This window comes from Biomphalaria glabrata, chromosome 14 (genome assembly GCF_947242115.1).
Source record: "Biomphalaria glabrata chromosome 14, xgBioGlab47.1, whole genome shotgun sequence".
NCBI lineage: Eukaryota > Metazoa > Mollusca > Gastropoda > Planorbidae > Biomphalaria > Biomphalaria glabrata.
The window spans coordinates 36,650,698-36,675,273 of NC_074724.1; the positions used below are offsets into that span (position 1 = coordinate 36,650,698).

Consider the following 24,576-nt stretch of genomic DNA (forward strand, 5'->3'; position numbering starts at 1 on the left):
TCAATCTAGATTAGATTTAGATTTAACTTTTTAGAACCGATTTCCACAGGGGATGGGAATGGGCAGGGTTTAAACCCGGAACCATCGGTAAGTCTGAACAGTCCATCACACAAAATGCATGACCAGGCAGACATCTTGATTTGAATTACTAACTAAGATAGGCCTACTTTATAAAAAAAACAAACTAATTCTTGGCGTCCATTGTTATTCAAACAGTTACATAGTTACAAGAATTGATCTTGAAATAAAATGTTTTTTTTTTAATAAACAAGTTGGCTTTAAAGACCTTACGATCTATAAGGCAGATGATGTAAAGGTCACCTGTTTCTGTGGACCACGGTTAACGAGGATGTCTTGGCCAGCACAATGAACAACCACCTTACTTTTCACCAACTAATGTCAAATACCAATTAAACCTGGTTGGACTCAGAGGTATCCCAAAATTCAAAATACCAGTCTTTAACCAGATTCGAACCTGGTACTGCAGGTTTCACTAAGGTCCTCTTTTGAATGAATAGATATACAATTTTCATACTAATAGATAAGATAATAATAATTAATATACAAACAATACTTCAATTCATTTCTTTTATTTCCACAAATAAATGAATGCATATTATGATTTGAATAAATATATCTATATATTAAATTATAAAAATATTTCTCATTCGATAGCTTGGATATAATACAGGTACAAAAAAAAAATACACTGTCTCACATTTACACATATTTATATATAATTTAATTTAACTACTATAATTATGAATGTACACAAATTATTTTTTTTAACACACATTATTTCAAATATTCTAGGTAAACCAGCCTATGTATTAGCTGATATGTTTAAAATTCATCCCACAACTGCATCTAAGACAGGGGTGGGCAAATTACGACCCGGGGGCCGGATGTGGCCCAGCGGAATGTTTTATGCGGCCTGCTGACACCTACAGCAGACATGCCTATAGTCCCGCATTATGCGGAAACGGCCCGAAAATCATCAAAAAAGCTCACATGTTCCGCCGTTCCGCATTCACGATTTTTTGTTCCGCCAAGTCTGAATTCCGACACTAAAAAAAAATTGCCATTTTATCATTATTTATTAATAGTGCGAATTGAAAATACTGAGTGCAAAATAAAATATATATAGGTCTGTGTTTATTGTTTACATTTCATCTACTTCCGGACCCGTGTGTCCTAAATTTACGAAGAAATGGTTGAAGACTAGATTAGATCTACATCTAGTTCTAGACATAGATCTAGATCTCTAGATCTACTGATCTAGTAGTCTAGGTCTAGATATTAGAATTAGATCTATTCTTAGAATCTAGTAAGTGCTAATTAGCCAAATATTCCATTCAAATCCCTTTCTTTTCACGACAATGGCTCTACTACACTACAGACTACAGTATCTACATCTAGACTAATCTAGAGTCTAGAGTAATCTAGACTCTAGACAATCTAGTCTAGTCTTAGTCTAGACTAGGCTACTAGATAGGTCTAGGTCACTAGACTTCTAATCTAGAATCTAGACTAGATTTAGATTAGAATGAATATATTTCAATAGATCTAGATCTAATATTCTAATCTAGTCTAGATTATAATCTAAGAAACTTTCAAAAGGATTAAAAAAAAAACGTTATTAAAGATCTAGACCTAGATCTAAATTAATTAATTAACTAGACTTAGACACAGTAAGTCTAAGGCCTAAATAAGGCTATTAGATCTACTTTTCTTATTACATAGTCTAAATTAGTTTCTAGATCTAGAAGTAGGGCTAGCACTAGATAACTAGATCTAGAATCTAGAAGTAGACTCTAGATCTATCTAGAAATAGACTTAGAAGGTGATAGATCTCTAGATTCTAGATTTCTATGTTACACTATGACTATGTATCATTATGTAAATTTAGTTCTTAATAAGTCTATTATAGACTATAGATTTAGACATAAATATTTAGATCTCTAATATAATTATTATAATCTGTGTTCTTAGACATAGAGGACTTATTAGATATAGATCTAGACTAGTAGTAGTAGACTCTTAAATTATTTTAGATCTAGAACTATATACAAGATCTAGTGTGACTAGAGTAGAGCCCTAGAATTAGAAACGGATAGATAATCAAGTAGATCTAGAATAATCTAGACTAGATTTCACTAGATCTAGTCAATAGATTTAGACCTAGTAGTAACAAATAAAAATTGTTTGTTTTTTTAGTTTTTGTTCTTTAGGAGGGTTTTTGGGCCAAAGTCTTGTTCGGGTCTCTTGATTTAGAATGCAACATTGAAGGACATGGTCAGCATTCTCTGGTGATGGGCAAGTTTCTCTAGTCCCGACATTTAACTTCCAGAACATATATTGTCTCATTCAGTGAACAAGCCTTTTCCTTTGTGGAAACTAAACAAGCATTACTATTGGTCGATTTTGACTGACTGTAATTTGACAGCAGTCACAAGGATAGAAACTAGTAAGCTAGTTCCACAGTTCCGGAACATCATGCACGAGTGTAAAAAGTAAAATACTGCACATTAAGTACAACTGTATATTTGTCAGGATATTTTAATGTAAATGACAACAGCAATTTGAAAAAAAAAATCGTAAAATTGGTTTAAATAATTGCTAACTCTTGTTGTAATTCCTTAACGTGAAGTGTGGGAAAAAAAAAGAAACGTGAATATAATACAGTGTAAATATGAATTAAAAGACATTCTACACAGTTAGCTTAGAGTGTCTCTATAAGTTGTATATAAATATGCGGCCCGCCATTCCTAATTTTTAAAATAATGCGGCCCTCGATACAAAAAGGTTGCCCACCCCTGATCTAAGATATTCATGTACTGTTTTGGATGTTATGTATGTCGACATACCCGATTTGATTTTCTGGCCCAATAAGGAGAGTCTCAGGCCCAAAAAATTTATTTGTACTTATGACAGGAAGATGACAGTAATAAATGACTGTTTTGAAATTTTCATTGAGAGACCTAGCAGCGTTAAAGCACAGGCACAAACCTATTCTTCCTATTAGCACAACACAGTAAAATATCTGATTGGAACTCATTACTTTCAATAAATGAATTAAAAATATTTATACTAAGCTTTATAGTTTCTTTGGATTTAATAGCCTTTAAATTTTTATTTTTAGAAGTGATGTTGTTCACAAGAGAATCAAATTTAACTTTTTGTTTTTTAATGAGGTGATATCAATCTCAGAAACCTTAGTTGGCAAAACTTTTTTAAGCTCTGATGGATTTATCCAGTAAGATAACAAGCCTGTAACTGTCTTACTCTCTTTTAGCCTGGTGTTGGCTTCCAGCATAAATAAAGTGTCTGCCACATTTCTTCTTCTTCTTCATCGTTCTCATTGTTATGTTGGAGTGTTCATATGACTAGACCAGTACATGAGATGAACTGCGCAGTGGTTTCCAAATCAGGGAGCTCTCCATATAGTTTTCTTTCTATTGGGGTGATTTGGGGCCAATGTCTTATACGGGCCTCTTGGTAGAGAGAGCAGTTTTGGAGGACGTGGTCGGCATTTTCTGGTGATACTCCACATGGGCAGATTTCACTGGTTCCAATTTTGAGCTTCCGGAACATGTGTTGTCGCATTCTGTTGTGTCCGGTCCTGAGTCGAAAGATTAGACGTTGGTCTTGTCGGGATAGCTTATAGTAAGCGTCATCTTTCTTGTGATTTGGATGGGAGCTCGTCCATTTCTCATTTATTTTATCTACAATTAATTTCTTCATTTCTTCTGGATAGAGTGCAGAGTTTACTTGTGAGTTTGTTCTCCCACTCTTGGCGAGTGTGTCAGCCTTCTCATTTCCTGCTAGTTGTATGTGAGCTGGTATCCATTGAATAACAGTTTTTTTGCTGTTGTTGTTGAGCTTTGTAAGTGCTGTTCTGAGGTTTTTAATATGAGGCGAATCAGAGTTTTGCAAGCTTTGGAGGGTTGTTTTCACGTCTGTTAGAAAGACAATCTGACTATGAGGGGAACTTGGATGATTTGCTAACATGGTAGCAGCTAGTGCTAGTGCTTCCCTTTCTGCTCTGTGACTGTCAGAGAACTCTCCAGTTGCAATGGATTTTTCTAGTTTTCCTCCATCTGGCCATTCGATAAATATTCCAGCTCCTCCATTTGTGGTGGCTTTATGGGATGAGCCATCCGTGTAAACTCTGATCCACTGATTGCTAGGGTAATTGGTATGTAGAAAACAGTTCACTATTTCCTTGAGCTCTGTTGGTCTGTAATCAGATTTTCTTTTTATGTTTTCAATATGGTCCCTTATAGTAGGAAGAGGGCTTTCGTCCCAGGGTAGAGATTCATTATAGTGTATTGAGGATTCCAGAGTAATTTTTTCAAGTTGGTGTTTCTTTTTTAGGTTTAGAGATTCCTGTATGAAATTGGTCCTTTTGAGACGTTTTTTTGTACCAGTTTTGTGGATTTTTGTTCTGAGTGGGTGCCTCTCCAAGGTTTCCAATTTAGTGAATTGGGAAAGGATTTTTATTTCTCTTCTTTCATCCAGAGAGATCAGGGCAGCGGTTTCCTCCATAGCTCTTATGGGTGTTGTTTTGATTGCTCCTGTCATTATCCTTTGACCAATATTTTGAACCTTGTCTATTTTTCTTAGGTTGGTTTGGGCTGCTGAGCCCCATGCTGTGGCACCATACAGGTCTTACATAACTGGTATAGGTCTTTTTCAGGATGTTGTGATTAGCTCCCCAATCTGTGCCAGCTAATTTTTTCAAGAGGGATAGTCTCTGGATGCCTTTACTCTGTGTTTTATCTATTTGGTTTTTCCAGGTTAGTCTTGGGTCATAGGTGACTCCAAGATAAGTAGGGCTGTCATTTTTTTCTAAAGCTTCCAAATCTAATGTTAATTTTATTGTTTGTTGTTTTGTTGACAGTGAGAATATGGTATATGTGGTCTTTTTTGTTTTGATGGACATGCCCCAGTCTTTGGACCAATTATTGAGTTTATCAAGAGCATCTTGTAATCGAAATTTCGATGTTCCTACATATTCTTCTGTGCTAATTATGGCAAGGTCATCTGCATACATGCTGCTTTTAACTTTTCTAGGTAGGTTTTGATTTAGATCGTTTATGAATATTAGGAAAAGTGTTGGGGATAGGACTCCTCCTTGGGGGACGCCATTTTTTATACCCACTGTGTGGCTTCTTTGTCCTTGCATGCAAACTAAGGCTTTTCTATTATTTAGGTATTCCTTTATCCAGTTGTACATTCTTTGGGATATGTGATGCTGGATTAGCTTGAGCAAGAGACCTTGTTCTCAGACTTTGTCAAATGCTTTTTCTAAGTCAACCCACACAATTGTTGTTGGTTTCTTTTCTCGAAAGCCGTCTTCTATTTCTTGTGTGAAGAAGGCAATTTGATCTTCTGTTGATCTGCCTTTTCTAAAGCCAGCCTGGGCTTCAGTGAGTAGGTTATTTGACTCAAGGATCCATGTCTGCCACATGAGTGCAGGACTCACCAAGTCCAACTATACAAGAACAGTGGGCTGATAGAATAATACCATCTTGACTTATTACTATCCAGGGCTGCAGTACATGCTAACCACTGAGAGTGAAGACCTATTAAAAAGAAAAAAAAATTATTTAAAATACCTGTACATATCAAGACATTGGTCTCATATACATGTAAATACCTTTGAATATCAAGATATTAACTATAATGTAACAATATTTATTACTTACCTTTGCTAGTTGTTTAAAAGCCTTAACATCTTGAACCCAACCATCTAGGAACTGGTTGTAAGCTGCTAAACTCTTGTAAGCCTGTAGACATTTTCAAAAGTAAAAATAGCAATAACATTTTAATAATAGATGTAGAACTCTTGTAATATAAAGAATTGGTTGGACTTCGAAGCATCCTAAAAATATAGAAATTCAAAACCCTAGTTTACACCAAAAATTCAATTGAGACTAGTGAAGTGCTTCAGCCGCAACAGCCAAAAGGTTTGGGCTAAGGTGTAATTAGCTTCAAATCTTAAAGAGCATTTGAAAGTTGTAAAAGAAACACAGATCTAGGACCATTAGATTTATCAACAAGTTACTAGTCTTGATGAGCCTAGTCCTAAAATAAACTTTAAAAAGTCTTCAGCCCTAGACTTAGATCTAAACTGGATAGTAAATTTTTTTTTGGTTTAGATGCTAGATCTGATCTATATAATACTAGTATCTAATAATAAGTAACTATTATCTGTAACTATAGTCCAAATATATCTTGTGCAGAGATGTATTTAATGAGCGCCTAAAGGCAGCACTGAAAACCTCCCAGATACCCCTCCCCTCCGGTCCACCAATGAGATTGGACCATAGCGCTCTGAGCATGCTATAACTATAAGCATGAAAGTAGTGCTACATAAAAGCTAAATTTATTTATCTTATCAAGTGACCTAGAAGTGAAGACTAGATCTAGCTATATCTATTAGATAAAAATTAAGTTTCATATGCTAAAATATGCAGCAACAGAGAAATGTAGATTTTAGATGTTATCTAGATTTTCTAGATCTATTCTATAGAGTCTAGATGAGATCTAGAATGATCTACTAAGCCTAAGCATTATGTAGGCTAGACTCTAGATCTAGTCACACTCTAATCTGAGACATCATCCAGATTTTGTATATAATATATCTATGATCTATGTAGCCATAGATCTACATCTAGAATACTAGACCTTGAAGGCTTGAGTAGAGAGTAGATCTCTATCACAATCTATGTAGGCCTACATTATATGTTACAACAATGTTGATCTAGCTCTTGACCAGTGTTTCTCAAACTTTTTTGTCTGCCGGCACAGTAAACAAACTACAAAAATTTCGCGGCACACCACGAAGAGCAACAGATGTTTTATAATAAAAAGAAAAAAAGATTTTGCCTGTTTTTCAGTATTATGTTTAATGTGAATGTTGTGCCTGTTTTTGAGAGCAAATGCAATCTAATCGAGGCTCCAAAGTCGACAAACAAACTCGCATTTCATCGTCTATTGTAAGAAGTCTCTCTCTTTTCTTAGATTTGATTTCAGTCAGTGCTGAAAATCCAAACTCACAAAGCCATAAAGATGTAAATGGAAGAATTATTTTGATTGCTTTTAAATTGATTACAGGATATAACTTGTTGATTGAAATCCAAAACACATCCAGGCTTTCTCTGAAAACTTGACTTAAGAATTGCATCGTTTTTTAAATCATTGAGCTGCTCTTCTTCTTTAGTTGTAAAATTTGTAGCTTCATTGTTTCCAAATGGAGAGCTGACCCATTTATATTCATTACTTCAAACTGTTGAGAAGTAATGCTGCAATGCTGACTGCAGGTGTTTCAAAGTGTCCAGAATTTCGGGGGTGATTTCTTTATTTGAAGCACATTCATTGTAAGTAGGAAAGCAGTCCTTTCGTGATTTTACTTTGCCACAAAGACAATCAATTTTAACCAAATGATTTTAGTTTTTTTTCTGCAATGATGATGGTTTCCGATGGTCCTTGAAGACTTCAATTCAATGAATTTAATTTGTCAAATAAATCAGAGAGAAATGTCACCTTAACCCACCAAATCTCGTCATGAATAGAAAATCCAAAGTCTTTTTTTTTTTCAGCCTCCAAGAATGAAATCAGCTCAGCCTTGAGTTGGACGACACCCTTTAACACTTTTCCCCTGGAGAGCCAACGAACGTTGGTGTGATACAGGAGACATTAGTAGTCTGAATCCATTGCTTCACAAAGCTCTGAGGAAAGTCAGAATGCAAGCGGTTGAGATTTGAGGAAGTTTACAACTTCAATCACTTGATCCAGAACAGACATCAAATATTTGAAGGCAAGAGCTTCTCTGTGGATCATGCAGTGAACAACTAATACATTTGGATTTTCTTGACGCACAAGAGTGAAGAATCCCTTTCTATTTCCCTGCATGGAAGGACAGCCATCTGTGCAAATGCTGACACTGTTTGTCTCCACTGTACTTTGAATAGCAAAATGTTTTAGTTCACCACTTAAAAATATCTTCACCTTTGGTCGTAGTTGGTAAGTCTTTGCAAAATAAGAATTTGTTGACACATTTTTCATCCTTTATGAACTGAATAAAAGCTAACAACTGGGCTTTGCACTAATGTCAGTGGATTCATCCACTTGAAGGGACCACAACAGAGACAGTTCATCGTCAGTCATTTCGAAGTGTTCGAAGATTTGATCTTGTAAATCTGACAATAAGTCTTCAATTCTGCGCAAGATAGTACTATTTGACAAAGGAACTTTTTTAACTTTTTCGGCAGCATCGGGTCCAAGGATAGTTTCAACAACTATTGCGTGCAATGACTGATTCAGCCTCTGTGTGTTCTTTCTTGCATTTGCTAATAACTGAACAACCTTATAAATTGCAATTAATCCCTTTTCTGGAAGCTTTAGGTAGTTCGTAAGTTTCTTAGCTTGTTTATTTTGTTGAGCCCTGATGTTTTCGAAGTATTCCTTCAGTTGCGCTTTTACAGCTGGATGTTTTGTTTCCAAGTGTCTCTGCAATTTGCTTCGAACAAGCACCTCATTCAACAGAGCTGAATTGCAGATCAGACAGAATGACAATGGAGAATCTTCAAGTCCTGAAGATATGAAACCATATCCGATGTAATCTTCTTTGTACCTTTGTTTGGTTCCATGCTTTTCATTGAACGCTTTCGCAGTTTCATTCTTACCAACGTATTTCTCCATGGATAACAATGATTAAGGCTTAGTAATAATTTGTTATTATTAGCATACACCTACAAAATTTACATGAAACACATCGCTTATTATTATCGTTACCAATTCAAGAACTGCTGAGTGTCTGCTAAGGCGGCCTACATTTGAGTCATTATAATAATATATGTATAGTGGACAACTCCATAACCTGAAGAGCTAACACCCCTTTCCGTCATAATGTAGCGATCCGCTACTATTACTGGTCGTTGCAAGCTGGGATGTCGTCACAAGGTAAAATAAAAATTTAATAGTAGGCAAACCTGTGTAACGCTGCACGTGTGGCATTCTGAAAACTCCTCGGCACACCTGCAAATCTTCGGCGGCACACAGTTTGAGAAACACTGCCCTAGACAATAATAAATATTGACTATTCAATCTGATTCTACATTTATGTCAAACAATATTATGAATATAGTGTAGATGTCTAGATATGCTAACTTAAATAGTTAGAATATAGATCTAGAATCTAGTCTAGATTAGTTATTAGTAGATCTAGATCTAATCTAGGTCTAACAATAAAATTGATTCGGAATACCTTGAACTCATCCTTTGTGATTGTGTAAGCACTTTCAGTAGAACAAGATTATAAGTGAAGAGATCTGGATAACACAAGGAGGGCAGCAAATCATTTTCTTTATTATGCTGGCTTGCTTTCAAAGTGTAAGAATTAGTATTTGTTTCTGACTATATCTTTCTTTGCTCGACTTATCCATGGTAAGTGCCTAAAAGCTTGTGTTGACTGTGCATAGAAACCAGATTTTTACCAACAATATGTCTGCCGTGCCCTGATCACATGACTATGTCTACCAGCCTAAAGGTACCTGATGTGATGGGGAAGGTAAAGGCGGCTGGTTGTTGTGCTGGCAACCTCATTAACCATGGGCCACAGAAACAGATGACCTTTACATCCTCAGCCCCCTAGATTGTAAGGTCTGAAAGGGGAACTTTACTTTGATTTACTTTAGTGGGAAAAAAAAAGTTTCTTCTTCCCTTTTTTATTCATTAAACACTGTTTTCTTTTCACTCAAAGAACTTGTAGGACTACTTTTAGCCTAATCAATTTGATGGAGGCGTGGTGGCTGAGTGGTAAAGCTCTTGACTTCCATACTGGGGGTCCCTGCTATGAATCCTAGTGAAGACTGGGATTTCTAATTTCTGGATCTTTGGGCACCTCTGAGTCCACCCAGCTCTAATGCCCAATCCATGGTTCAACAAATTTAAAGATCTTACATGGCAGTATGAATAAAATGACAGTCTATAAAGTCTACTAAAAAAAGTGAAATTGTACAAGATATAAAATGGAAATATTAATTTGGAGCAAGTCACAACATTTTGAAATAGAAATGTACCAGCTACAACTCGCTAGATGCAGTGGATACAAAATCACAAAATTTTGAAATAGAAATGTACCAGCTACAACATGCTAGATGCAGTAGATACCAAATCACAACATTTTGAAATAGAAATGTACCAGCTACAACACACTAGATGCAGTGGATACCAAATCACATCAGTGTAACTGGCAACTCAGATGTAGACTTCTTGGACAACCAGGGAAGGCTAACACCAATCATCTAGCAGGCTGTGAGCTTCAATCAGCTAATTACATTTTGAAAAAGAAATTTACCAGCTACATCACTCTAGAACACAGGACTCTACAACATAGGATTCAGCAGTCAATTCTACAGAAAATAGACAAAGTAAAAAAGTAAAACAAAAACCTAACTCCAAACAATAAAAACAACAACCTTCAAAGCAATGGAAGAGATCATTTTTTCCCTGGTTTCTCTGGACAAAATAAGAGAAATAATAATCCTTACTCAGTTTACTAAAATGGAAACCTAAGAGAGCTACCCACTCAAAACTTAAACCCACAAGTCTGGCACTCAAAACTAACTGAAAATACCTCATTTCATACGAGAATCTCAAACAAAGAAACACTGCTTATAAAATATAATTTATGAATTAGTTAAACAGTGCAATGACTCTCTTCCCTGGGACCTAAGCTCTCTTTCTGCTATAACCAAAAAAAAATCTTATCACAATCAGAAAGATCTCAAGGAAGAAATCTAATATACCAATAACCAGTGGGTCAATTATACAGATGGCTCATGTCAAGAATCCACCGGTAACGGAGGAGATGTCTTATGCAATGAATGGCTCAATTGAGAAAGATTAGAAAAGTTAATAGCCACTGGCGATCTCTCAGACAGCCACTGAGCAGAAAGGGGAGTACTAGAACCAGCAGCTACCACACTAATCAACCATCCACCTGTGAACAGCCAGATTGTCTTTCTAAGGAATACCAAACACATTTCTTTCCTATCTTTCAAAAAAACTGATGCCTCCTCTATCAAACAAGTCAAGACAGCTCTTATAAATCTCAACAATAATAGCAAAAAAACTGTTCTCCAATGGATCCCAGGCACACTTTCGTATAGAGGAGATGAACAAGCTGACACTGCCAAAATGGGAGAATAAGTAAGCAGTCTTAAATTCCATGAAAGGTGCAGTGGCTAAGCGGTAAAACACTTGGCTACTGAACTGGGGTGCAGGGTTCGAATCCTGGTAAGACTGGGGTTTTTAATTTCACGATCTTTGGGCGCCTCTGAGTCCACCTAGCTCTAATGGGTACCTGACATTAATTGGGGAAAAGTAATGACAGTTGGTCATTCTGCTGGCCACATGACACCCTCGTTAACAGTAGGCCACAGAAACAGATGAGCTTTACATCATGTGCCCTATAGACCACAAGGTCTGAAAGGGGTACTTTACTTTTTCTTTTCTTAAATTCCACTATATCCGGAAGAGAAAAAGAAAAAGAGAGTAGTATAAACCAAAAATATAACAGTTGTTGCTCAAACATCAGGATCAAGGATGCATGTTACATTCTATCAGGACACAGTCAATGAATTATTTTTCACCTTTGAATAGGGCACAACATAATGAGGCAACACTTATTCTGGATGTTGAAACCAGTGAAACATGCCTTGTAGAGTTCCTCCAAAGAACATATTGCCTTGTTTTATCGTGAGACCCAAACAAAATACTGGCCCCCAGCAGTCCTTTAGAATAAAAATTGTATGGAAAGCTGCCTGATCTGAAAAGAATGGAGTTCGTCTTCGATATATATATATACAGGATGTAATATTTAAGTTAAACTTTTGTCACACAGTCTCATATTTGTTTATATTGACTTTAGTATTCACATTTATTCAAATAAAATAGCTGTATATATTCTACATTTATCCTTAAAATGTTGTGCACTGTTGGCCACTAGTTCAAATGTTCGCTGTGTTAAAGGCTATAACTAGGCCTACTCATGTGGCTCACATTGAGTTAAAATCAGACATTGTAATCCTTTTTGTGTGTGTCTACATCCTCTTATTGTTTATTTGTGTTTTCAGGTGGCGATTTTATTGTTTACCATGGAGTTGTCTACTTTTCAAATTTTACTGACCAAGTTTTGTACAGTGACTGATCCATCAGCAGTTTCCGAAGCAGTAACTGATATCTCAAAAAAATATCGCTTTGCTGATGGTGTCTGGTCACCTCAGGTAATCTTTCTCTTTTTCTTTTAATATGTAAAGAAAATTATATGTATGTATTTTTTTGTATATAGAAATGGATACTGTTTGTCTAAGGTGGATGTGTTTGACCATGGTGGATAAAACAGAGCTTGATCTTTGCAGAAGCTGTAGAACACCTTTCCACCATGGGAACCATAAATTTAAATGAAAGTGTTCAGATTTTATCCATGATCACCTGTCCAAAGATTTGAAGTATCACACTCAATGATCTATTTAAACAAATAAAAAGAACTCTACTGTTTAACCGCAAATCTTAATGACATTTGTAAAGACCTTCACATAATCCCTGTTGGTTTTTATTATCTTTTCAATATGCTTAATTTGTTGATTTTTACTTGAAAAATGTGTAGTTTTGGAAACTGGATAGACAACACACATACCCACATTCTCATTATAAAATAAGTAGTTTCTACTTTTGGACATTATGACAAATAATATAATCCATTAGCTTTGTGGCGGTATTAAAATGCCCTATAAAAAGGAACTTGATTCAAGAAACACAAGGAAGGGAAAAGAGAAATCTATTGTACATAAGTAAGAAGTAATGGGATGCAGTATGCACAGTGGATATTAATAAAAAAAAAGTAAAGTTTACCTTTCAGACCTTGCGATCTATGGAGCAAAGGATGTCAAGGTTATGTTTCTATGGCTAGTGGTTAATGAGCAGGTTGTCATGTGTCCAGCACAATGACTAACCGCCTTAATTTTCCCCACCTAAAATCAGTTACCCATTAGAGTTGGGTGACTGAGGGGCACCCTAAAAATTCAAAATCCCAATCTTCATTGAGGTTCAAACCCAGGACCCCATTGTTTTCCTATGAGGTACACAAATCATTTAGCCGACAAAAAATCAAAATATTGATATAGAAGCGAAATGAAAAATGACTGAGCTTTTGGCCCATGACTTTGAAATGCTAATATTTAATATCTATGTAAACTTGTTTATGTTGGCAGAGGATCAACAGGATTTGTTCATTGAAAGACACTTGAAGATTTAGGCAGTTAAAGCAAAAGGACTTCTTGCAATGTTTGTTTCAAGGTAATGTTTTATAGACATAACATTTACCATCCTTTTTATTTATGAAAGCAGTAAAAGAGTTTTTTTCTTTTCTGGGGGAGGGGGGGGATTTTTGTGTAATTCTGTTTGTGGTAAAAAAAAAAAAAAAGTTCCCCTTTCCAATCTTTTGTCTATAGGGCAGATGATGTAAAGGTCATCTGATTCTGTGGCCTATGGCTAACGAGGGTGTCATGTGGCCAACAAAATGACCAACTGCCTTTACTTTTTCCCCAACTAATGTCAGGTACCCATTAGAGCTGGGTCTTCACCAGGATTCATACCCTGGGCCCCCGGTTCAGAAGCTAAGCGCCTTACCACTCAGCCACCGCAACTCCCTGTTTGTGGTAATCAGGCTATTTTAACTTGATAGGCTATAAATATAAGTGTAAAATATTTTTTAATGTGTATAAGATGCATCTTCAGATAAAGGTGCTACAACTGACCAAATTTAAAAAAAATCATATGTAAAGATAAACTAAAACATGACTAGTGATGTGCCTTTAGAACTGTTTCATGGAAGTAAAACATCTAAAATCATTTTTTTTCGCGCAGGACCAGACACAACAGAATTCCACAACATATGTATCGGAAGCTCAAAATCAGAAACTGAAATCTGCCCATGTGGAGTGTCACCAGAGAATGTTGACCATCTCCTCCAAAATTGCTCTCTTTACCAAGAGGCTGTACATGACACTGGCCCCAAAACACCCCAATAGAAAGAAAACTATATGGAGAGTTCCCTGATTTGGAAATCACTGCAAAAATAATCTCATATACTGGTCCAGTCATCTGAATGCTCCAATAAAAAAAATGAGAAGGAAGAAGAAAAAGATTGTATGTACCATTTTTGTTTGTTTGAGGATGGGGAGAAAAGTGTTCTTAGAATTCAAACACCAAAAGTATGTGTCTTTATGAATTCAATGTAATTGATACTAGGCTTTTTGAGCTGAAAATAAAATGCAGGAAATTTTATTGGAAGTGCAGAAAAAAAAAAGAGTTTTTAGCCAAAATAAACAATGTATAGCCTGAGAACAAATCAGGTGGAAGAACCAAGGGTAATGCTAGTATACTATAGAAGTAGTACCTTTTTTTATGCTTGCAACTTCATTGATGCATAACAGTGTCACAAACTGTTTGTTAATGTGATATGAAACATAATTTTTTTAATTTTTTTTGTTACACATATAATCACTCTAAAAAAATTATTTCTAAAATAGATAACTGTCTCTAGTAACCTGCTAGTGGACCATGACCAACCTTTTTCTATCTTGCTTTGTATGATATAAACTTTCCTAGATTTGACTTTCAATTGTCGTTCTGATCATGTCAGTTATGCTATAGGCTACTTTTAATTGCATATGTTAGACAAATATAGTGAAAACAAGAGTATATAACATTTTCTAAAGAAATTTTTAATATTTTGCATTTTTAGGGAAGCAACATGGCTATCGAAAAGCAGAGACCATACAAACCTCATTAGATGAAGAGTTTTATTTTGTTGGTAAAGTCCTTGGTTTTGAGCCATCAGAGAAACATAGAAAGGTAATTTGTCAACATTTCAGATTTATCACTAAGAGTAAAGCAGAAAAGCTTTGATGGGCAGCATCTTTGTTGACCCAGTGATCCATCAAACTTATGGAACAAGTGATTGTGAAGATGTTCATTACAGTGCTTATGTCTGCGAACACTGAATGACTAACATTTTTAGTTCATGCTTTTCAAAATTTGGTGATAAAAGCTGAATTGAAGCCTTCATCTCTGGACAGTAGTCATGGTGTTTATTATTGCCGGCATTATTATTGCATTTGATTAACACAACTTCCATGCTCCTATAGCAAGCACAGTGCATTCTGGGTCAATACCTTTTGTTGACATGTGGAAGGGGGGGGGGGGGGAGGAGAGGATATCTGTGAGTCCTTCCTTTAAGCTCTCAGCAAGCACAACTTCCATGCTCCTATAGCAAGCACAGTGCATTCTGGGTCAATATCTTTTGTTGACATGTGAAAGGGGGGAGGGGGGGGGGAAATCTGTGAGTTCTTCCTTTGGAGCTCTCAGCAAGCACAACTTCCATGCTCCTATAGCAAGCACAGTGCATTCTGGGTCAATATCTTTTGTTTACATATGAGAGGATATGGAGGATATCTGTGAGTCCTTCCTTTAGGTTCTTAGCGAGCCTATAGCAAGCACAGTGCATTCTAGTTCAATATCTTTTGTAAACATAAGTGGGGGGGAGGGAGGGTATCTGTGAGTCTTTACTTTAGGCTCTTAGTAAGCACAACTTCCATGCTCCTTTAGCAAGCACAGTGCATTCTGGGTCAATATCTTTTGTTGACATATGAGGGGATATGGAGGATATCTGTGAGTCCTTCCTTTAGGCTCTTAGCGAGCACAACTTCCATGCTCCTATAGCAAGCACAGTGCATTCTGGTTCAATATCTTTTGTAAACATAAGAGGGGGGGGGGGGAGGATATCTGTGAGTCCTTCCTTTAGGCTCTCAGCAAGCAAATGTAATCCATTAAAAATACCTAGTTTACATTGTGATTTCAATTTAAGCTCTCCTCACTTAGATAGTCAAGCAGTTTATAGCTTAGCATTTATACATTCAGTTTATAGCTTAGTATTATTTATTTGGTTTAAAGCTTAGCTTTTATACATTTATTTTATAGCTAAGCATTTATACATTCAGTATATAGCTTAGAATTTACTTATTCAGTTTATGGCTTAGAATTTATTTACTCAGTTTATAGCTTAGCCTTTATACATTCAGTCTATAGCTTATCATTTATACATTATCTTATCACCAAATATTTATTCTTTCAGCTCTGTTTATAGCTTATAATTTATTTATTCAGTTTATTGCTCAGCCTTTATACATTCAGTCTATAGCTTAACATTTATACATTATCTGATCACCAAATATTTATTCTTTCAGCTCTGTTTATAGCTTATAATTTATTTATTCAGTTTATAGCTTAGCCTTTATACATTCAGTCTATAGCTTAACATTTATACATTATCTTATCACCAAATATTTATTCTTTCAGCTCTGTTTATAGCTTATAATTTATTTATTCAGTTTATTGCTCAGCCTTTATACATTCAGTCTATAGCTTAACATTTATACATTATCTGATCACCAAATATTTATTCTTTCAGCTCTGTTTATAGCTTATAATTTATTTATTCAGTTTATAGCTTAGCCTTTATACATTCAGTCTATAGCTTAACATTTATACATTATCTTATCACCAAATATTTATTCTTTCAGCTCTGTTTATAGCTTATAATTTATTTATTCAGTTTATTGCTCAGCCTTTATACATTCAGTCTATAGCTTAACATTTATACATTATCTGATCACCAAATATTTATTCTTTCAGCTCTGTTTATAGCTTATAATTTATTTATTCAGTTTATAGCTTAGCCTTTATACATTCAGTCTATAGCTTAACATTTATACATTATCTGATCACCAAATATGTATTCTTTCAGCTCTGTTTATAGCTTATAATTTATTTATTCAGTTTATAGCTTAGCCTTTATACATTTATTTTATAGCTAAGCATTTATACATTCAGTTTATAGCTGAGAATTTACTTATTCAGTTTATGACTTAGCATTTATACATTATCTGATCAACAAATATTTATACTTTCAGCTCTGTTTTGACAATATATAAAGAGTGACTTTAGCTCAACTCCTCACCAAGCTTTACAGTCTGTGACATTTTTTTGGTAAAACTTTTAATCAGATTTATGTGTGTATACTTAATTATGTTAACTACATTGATCAAGAATACTCAATTCATAAAAAGAAGCTGCTTTAAAGGATTAAAGATAACTTTGACCCTTTTGAGAAAACAAATTTAAACACAAGATTTTGAATTAATTTTGTAATTCTTTTATATTTTTTCTTTCTGAAAGCCACATAACAACACAAGTATTTATTCAAGGTTTTGAATGTATGGTATACTGTTAGGTTTAGTATTGAGTCATTTAGTAAATTGTTTTTGTTTTGTGGTTTTTATAAATTAATAAATGGAAGTTTATATAATGTGTTATGCTTATATGTATGATTTTTTTTACTGATCTAAAGAAAGAAACTTGAGGATTTTAATTTTTATTCCTTTTGAAACATGTAAGGAATATTAGAACATTGGTTGGCAACATTATTAGTGTAAAAATGTATTTCACTTGTTAGCCAAGAATGCTTATAACTGAGATGACATCACTAATTGTGGTTAACAAGGGTGCCATGTTGTCAGCACAATAACCAACCGCCTTTACTTTTCCTAACTCATATCAGGTACCCATTAGAGCTGGGTGGACTCAAAGGCACCATAAAGATCCCAAAATTAAAATACCCGTCTTCACCAGGATTTGAACCCAGGGTCCTCCTGTTTGGAAGTCAAGTGCTTTACCACTCAGCCACATGCCTCCGTTAAAGGCTAGATTTTGTGACAATTATTTTTAGGTCAGAGAATGATGTATGCACAAAGTTGTAGGTTTTTTTTATTAAATTTATTTGTATTTAACCACTGACTTATTAATCTCTGAATTGTCAAATTTAAGTTTGTAATCAGTTAGTGTTGACCTTGGCTTGATAGGCTAAAAGGATTAACAATAATAATAATAATAATTATAGCTTGTATGTAGTGCTACTTTCATGCTTACAGCATGCTCAGAGTGCTGTGTTCCAATCTTATGTGTGGACCAGTAGGGAGGGGGGGGGTTTGGGAGAGGGTTTTCCGTGCTGCCTTCGGGTACTCATTAAACAGAACTCTGCTTGAGTCGTGTGTTGAACCTAGAGTCACCTTGATAGGTAGCCGAGCCAAGCCAAGTTCAAGCATACTTAGCCTCTTGACCACGCCTCCACATTGAAATTAAATTGTAAATGTTAAATATTTTTAAAAATTTAATACAGAATTTGATATTTATGAAATATTTAATACAGAATTTGATATTGATTACAAAAAATAATACAGAATTTGATATTGATACCTGATACCATTTCATTTGTGTGTGTATGTGTTTCTAATAATAAAAAAATAACAAAAAATAATACAGAATTTAATATTGATACCATTTCATTTGTGTGTGTGTGTGTTTTCAATAATATTTCTATGAATGTACAATTTATTCTCTAGATAAAGATTCATTTTCTGTTTTGTAAGGCAGCTCTCAATCCTCAGTGTTATGAACATAATGAGTCGAAAACCATGTCCGCTTAGTATGGCTTTAATACACTGAATAAATACACAGCACACATTTTGTGAACACATTCTTACGGACGAGTTACAATCACATGTAAACATAAGAACGAAAACCGATACAGCATATAATTTTCATAAGTGAAATTCTAAATTTACTGAACTAAACAGACTTCTAATTCAAAAACAGACTTCAGCTTCACAGAACAGACTTCTACTTCACAGAACAGACTTCTATTTCACAGAACAGACTTCTACTTCACAGAACAGACTTCTACTTCACAGAACAGACTTCTATTTCACAGAACATTCTACTTCACAGAACATTCTACTTCACAGAACATTCTACTTCACAGAACATTCTACTTCACAGAACAGACTTCTATTTCACAGAACAGACTTCTACTTCACAGAACAGACTTCTATTTCACAGAACATTCTACTTCACAGAACATTCTACTTCACAGAACAGACTTCTACTTCACAGAACAGACTTCTACTTCACAGAACAGACTTCTATTTCACAGAACATTCTACTTCACAGAACATTCTACTTCACAGAACATTCTACTTCACAGAACATTCTACTTCACAGAACATTCTACTTCACAGAACAGACTTCTACTTCACAGAACATTCTACTTCACAGAACATTCTACTTCACAGAACATTCTACTTCACAGAACATTCTACTTCACAGAACATTCTACTTCACAGAACAGACTTCTACTTCACAGAACATTCTACTTCACAGAACATTCTACTTCACAGAACATTCTACTTCACAGAACAGACTTCTACTTCACAGAACATTCTACTTCACAGAACATTCTACTTCACAGAACATTCTACTTCACAGAACAGACTTCTACTTCACAGAACAGACTTCTACTTCATAGAACATTCTACTTCACAGAACAGACTTCTACTTCACAGAACAGACTTCTACTTCACAGAACATTCTACTTCACAGAACATTCTACTTCACAGAACAGACTTCTACTTCACAGAACAGACTTCTACTTCACAGAACAGACTTCTATTTCACAGAACAGACTTCTACTTCACAGAACATTCTACTTCACAGAACATTCTACTTCACAGAACATTCTACTTCACAGAACATTCTACTTCACAGAACAGACTTCTACTTCACAGAACAGACTTCTACTTCACAGAACTGAACAGACTTCTACTTCACAGAACATTCTACTTCACAGAACAGACTTCTACTTCACAGAACAGAACATTCTATTTCACAGAACATTCTACTTCACAGAACATTCTACTTCACAGAACATTCTACTTCACAGAACATTCTACTTCACAGAACAGACTTCTACTTCACAGAACAGACTTCTATTTCACAGAACATTCTACTTCACAGAACATTCTACTTCACAGAACATTCTACTTCACAGAACAGACTTCTGTTTCACAGAACAGGCAAGGATAATAGAAGAAGAGATGTTGGTTTGTTAGTTCAACACTTTCAATGAAATTTAAGCCTCTTGTGTTGACATGTATGGAAAAGATTTTTTTATTTTTACTTCAAGAAATCTAAAATTTCCTAATATAGAGTTGCCTGACTGCTATAGGCTTTGCACTGTCATCACTGCCCACTTCCATCCCTGTGTCTTATATTGCTTTGCACTGTCATCACTGTCCACTTCCCTCCCCTGTGTCTTGTAAATGCTTTGCACTGTCATCACTGTCCACTTCCCTCCCCTGTGTCTTGTAAATGCTTTGCACTGTCATCACTGCCCACTTCCCTCCCTGTGGCTTGCAGATGCTTTGCACTGTCATCACTGCCCACTTCCCTCCCCTGTGGCTTGCAGATGCTTTGCACTGTCATCACTGCCCACTTCCATCCCTGTGTCTTGTAAATGCTTTGCACTGTCATCACTGCCCACTTCCCTCCCCTGTGTCTTGCAGATGCTTTGCACTGTCATCACTGCCCACTTCCCTCCCCTGTGACTTGCAGATGCTTTGCACTGTCATCACTGTCCACTTCCCTCCCCTGTGTCTTGTAAATACTTTGCACTGTCATCACTGCCCACTTCCCTCCCCTGTGACTTGTAAATGCTTTGCACTGTTATAACTGCCCATTTCCCTCCCCTCTGTCTTGTAAATGCTTTGCACTGTCATCACTGCCCACTTCCCTCCCCTGTGTCTTGCAGATGCTTTGCACTGTCATCACTGCCCACTTCCCTCCCCTGTGGCTTGCAGATACTTTGCACTGTCATCACTGCCCACTTCCCTCCCCTGTGGCTTGCAGATACTTTGTACTGTCATCACTGCCCACTTCCCTCCCCTGTGGCTTGCAGATGCTTTGCACTGTCATCACTGCCCACTTCCATCCCTGTGTCTTGTAAATGCTTTGCACTGTCATCACTGCCCACTTCCCTCCCCTGTGGCTTGCAGATGCTTTGCACTGTCATCACTGCCCACTTCCCTCCCCTGTGACTTGCAGATGCTTTGCACTGTCATCACTGCCCACTTCCCTCCCCTGTGGCTTGCAGATGCTTTGCACTGTCATCACTGCCCACTTCCATCCCTGTGTCTTGTAAATGCTTTGCACTGTCATCACTGCCCACTTCCCTCCCCTGTGGCTTGCAGATGCTTTGCACTGTCATCACTGCCCACTTCCCTCCCCTGTGTCTTGTAAATACTTTGCACTGTCATCACTGCCCACTTCCCTCCCCTGTGACTTGTAAATGCTTTGCACTGTCATAACTGCCCATTTTTCTCCCCTGTGTCTTGTAAATGCTTTGCACTGTCATCACTGCCCACTTCCCTCCCCTGTGTCTTGCAGATGCTTTGCACTGTCATCACTGCCCACTTCCCTCCCCTGTGTCTTGCAGATACTTTGCACTGTCATCACTGCCCACTTCCCTCCCCTGTGTCTTGTAAATACTTTGCACTGTCATCACTGCCCACTTCCCTCCCCTGTGGCTTGTAAATGCTTTGCATTGTCATCACTGCCCACTTCCCTCCCCTGTGGCTTGTAAATGCTTTGTAATATGTGCTAGGACATTATAATGTTGATTACTGGGGGTACATGTGATACTTCTAAAACAAATTTATTTAGAAAGCCTACTGTTAGACTATTGTTGGAACTCAAAAAGAAAATATTGAAATATTACACAAAGTTGTATATTTGATTCTTAATTGAAGCATGTCTTTTCAGTAGACTACTGACACTTTGGCTACCTGAAGACCTATTACATTTTCCAAGTTCTTGGCTTAGTGCATTGGTACTATAAGATAATAGTCTTTGGACCATTAAATTTCTTTTTTTAGAATTACAATAATAAAAGGGAGACTGCAGAGGAAAAATGTTACGCAACATTTAATGAAACAAAATATGTGTACGACATGAATGTACAATACTAATTAAAGGCCAGTATATGTTTGCCTTTATCATTTAACGTTTGATTCCACTTGTGTTAATACACCTCATTTTTATACAAGCAAATCTACACAACCGCTAAAATACTTATTGGTATCTGTCAGGTGGGTTTAATCGCTTAACCCTTAAGGCGCGTGTGGTAGTTAGCCTCCATTGTTTATGCACTCATTTTAAAACAGCTCAGCACTTTAAGGGTTAAGTAGGGTATGATATGATGATCCCGTATCCCCCAGCCTGAACAGAATAACACAAGAACCTAAAAGTAATGGCATGTAAAATACGAACATCGAATAACAGTTATTCAACTGAACAGTTAGTGAATAACAACAGAATAACAACAGTTATCAACATGAACAATATTTAATAATAATTAATTATAAGTTATCAACATATTTACATTTACATCACTATCATTGAAGTCATCATTGAATTAATAATTAGTCTAATATCACGCCAATAAGTTTCCATAACACACCTTCACGCTCACACTCCATATCGGCGCCTAACGTAACCTCAACTCCCTACACCTCAACAACAAGAGTTACTGCAAAACTCCCAGGGCGTAAAGACGACACACTTTCCCATAGCCCAAATCCTAACACCCCTTACAAGGGGAAAACAAACAACCAGCTACCTAGCTCACAAAAGAAGCTCTCTCTCTTGCGGGAACTAAGGATGACGTAAACACACACACACACACACAATATTCTAGGCAATAAAACGCACTTAAAAGAAACTACTACTATACGCTAAAGCACCATTATTAAATGTAAAGAAAACTTCACGCGCGCACGACATCCCCCCTCTCCCCCTAACTGGATCTTGCGAAGACAAGTCCAGTCTTCCAAAAAGAAATTGAAAACTGAAGTATATAGACAGCAAAAGAAATTAGGAAACATTGCCCAACATTGAAGCCGGAGAATACAACCTTCCTAAAGTCAAAATTACATAATTATTCAAATAGATGATGTCGCAAATAACAACATTCATCATAAAACTATTATAACATTACAATGCATAATAAAAACAAGCAGTACATATTACATACATATTCATATATATCAAGCAATAGCTATAATAAAATAGTCTTTTTGTGCGAATCACACCAGTCTTGAACACAGGTCTGCAAGTATATTGTCCTCTCCTTTGATATGACACACGTCGAAGGTGTAGTCCTGGAGCATCAGCGCCCACCTCGTAACACGTTGGTTCGTAAAGTTCGTGCTCCGGAGGTAAGCCAAGGCCTTGTGGTTCGTCTGAAGGTGAAACGTCGTTCCCCTAAGGTATCTGTCAAGTTTTCTAATGGCAAATACAATAGCCAAGCCTTCTCTCTCGATGATGGAATACCTCTGCTCCCGAGGCAACAACTTGCGACTCACATACTTGACGGGATGCAGAACACCATTCACGCACTGACTCAGTATACCGGAGATTCCTTTGTCCGAAGCATCGGTCTGAAGAAAAAATGGCAATGAAGGATCAGGCAAACGAAGAATGGGGTACCTACACAGATACGCCCGCACCCTGCTCAAAGCCTCCGCGCACTCATGATTCCAGTGCACCCTCACAGACCAACTCCCGACATAGTAAATTGGTAAAAGGAAACAACTCCGCGTACCCAGGCGTACCTACTGTACAAACCCGCCAACGCGATTAATAAGTATGATTAATAATTACAGGTATTAATTTTTACAACCCTCCAGACCACTTTAAGCCTTAAACCTTCCTTTAACTTAGATATCTTAAAGAAAAACAGTTGAACAAGATAATGCTACTATTATACCACCCGCGGTACAATTAAGCATGTCATTAATGATCTTCATCCTATACGACAGAAAATGCAACTAGATTCGTAACCCAGATCCAATTGCTAAATTCAAATAGGATAAGATTGTACTATTACGATAGTATATGCTCTATTACATGAGCTTCATCCTGTACATTTTACTCTACTACCAATGACTCAACCCAATAGTAACGCAATACTTTCATGTGTGTGCTAACCTATCAAACCACGACCGCAAAATTTACCGATGAGACCAAATTACTAACTTAATCATCACGTCAACCTCTCGAGCTCACACGATGAGGGACTACCACAATACTTCTACTACCAAATTTCGACCTGTCCAAATATCTAACCGCCTTAGCAACGTCTGCTAAGTTCTTAAACCTTACATGTCCAACACCCATGGACTTCCCGTTTGCCTCTAAAACATCCACAAACCCAAACAAACCAAACTCCCTAAACCTATCCTTAAGCCTTTGCCAGTTAACATTGAATGGCAAATTCCTAATAGTAACTGTATAACGATCCGGCATTAACTTATACCTACGGCCGAAAGAAGAATTCAAACTTTTGAGAGTAAATGAGTTTGTTTTTTAACTAGTATGGCTGGCAAAAAGGATGAACTTCTCAATACTGTGAATAGACGAAAGCTGAGCAAGTTCGGTTCAATTGTTTGTTGTTTGTAAAATGTTTTACATGTTTCGAATGTTCCTTCAGAGTTGAAGATAGTTTACTTCCTAGTCCAAACCTCCCGCAGGACGACGGGGGATGGGAGCGGG

At 36.5% G+C, this 24,576-nt stretch overlaps 1 long non-coding RNA gene across 1 annotated transcript; it reads left to right on the forward strand.

Moving 5' to 3' along the window:
• The first annotated feature begins 1,207 nt into the window (after window positions 1–1,207).
• Window positions 1,208–18,177, forward strand: LOC129922775 (uncharacterized). Its single transcript, XR_008774630.1, has 5 exons — window positions 1,208–1,327; window positions 12,147–12,296; window positions 13,284–13,368; window positions 13,939–14,928; window positions 17,046–18,177. It is a non-coding gene; the product is annotated as an uncharacterized LOC129922775 (long non-coding RNA).
• Window positions 18,178–24,576: the final 6,399 nt, after the last annotated feature.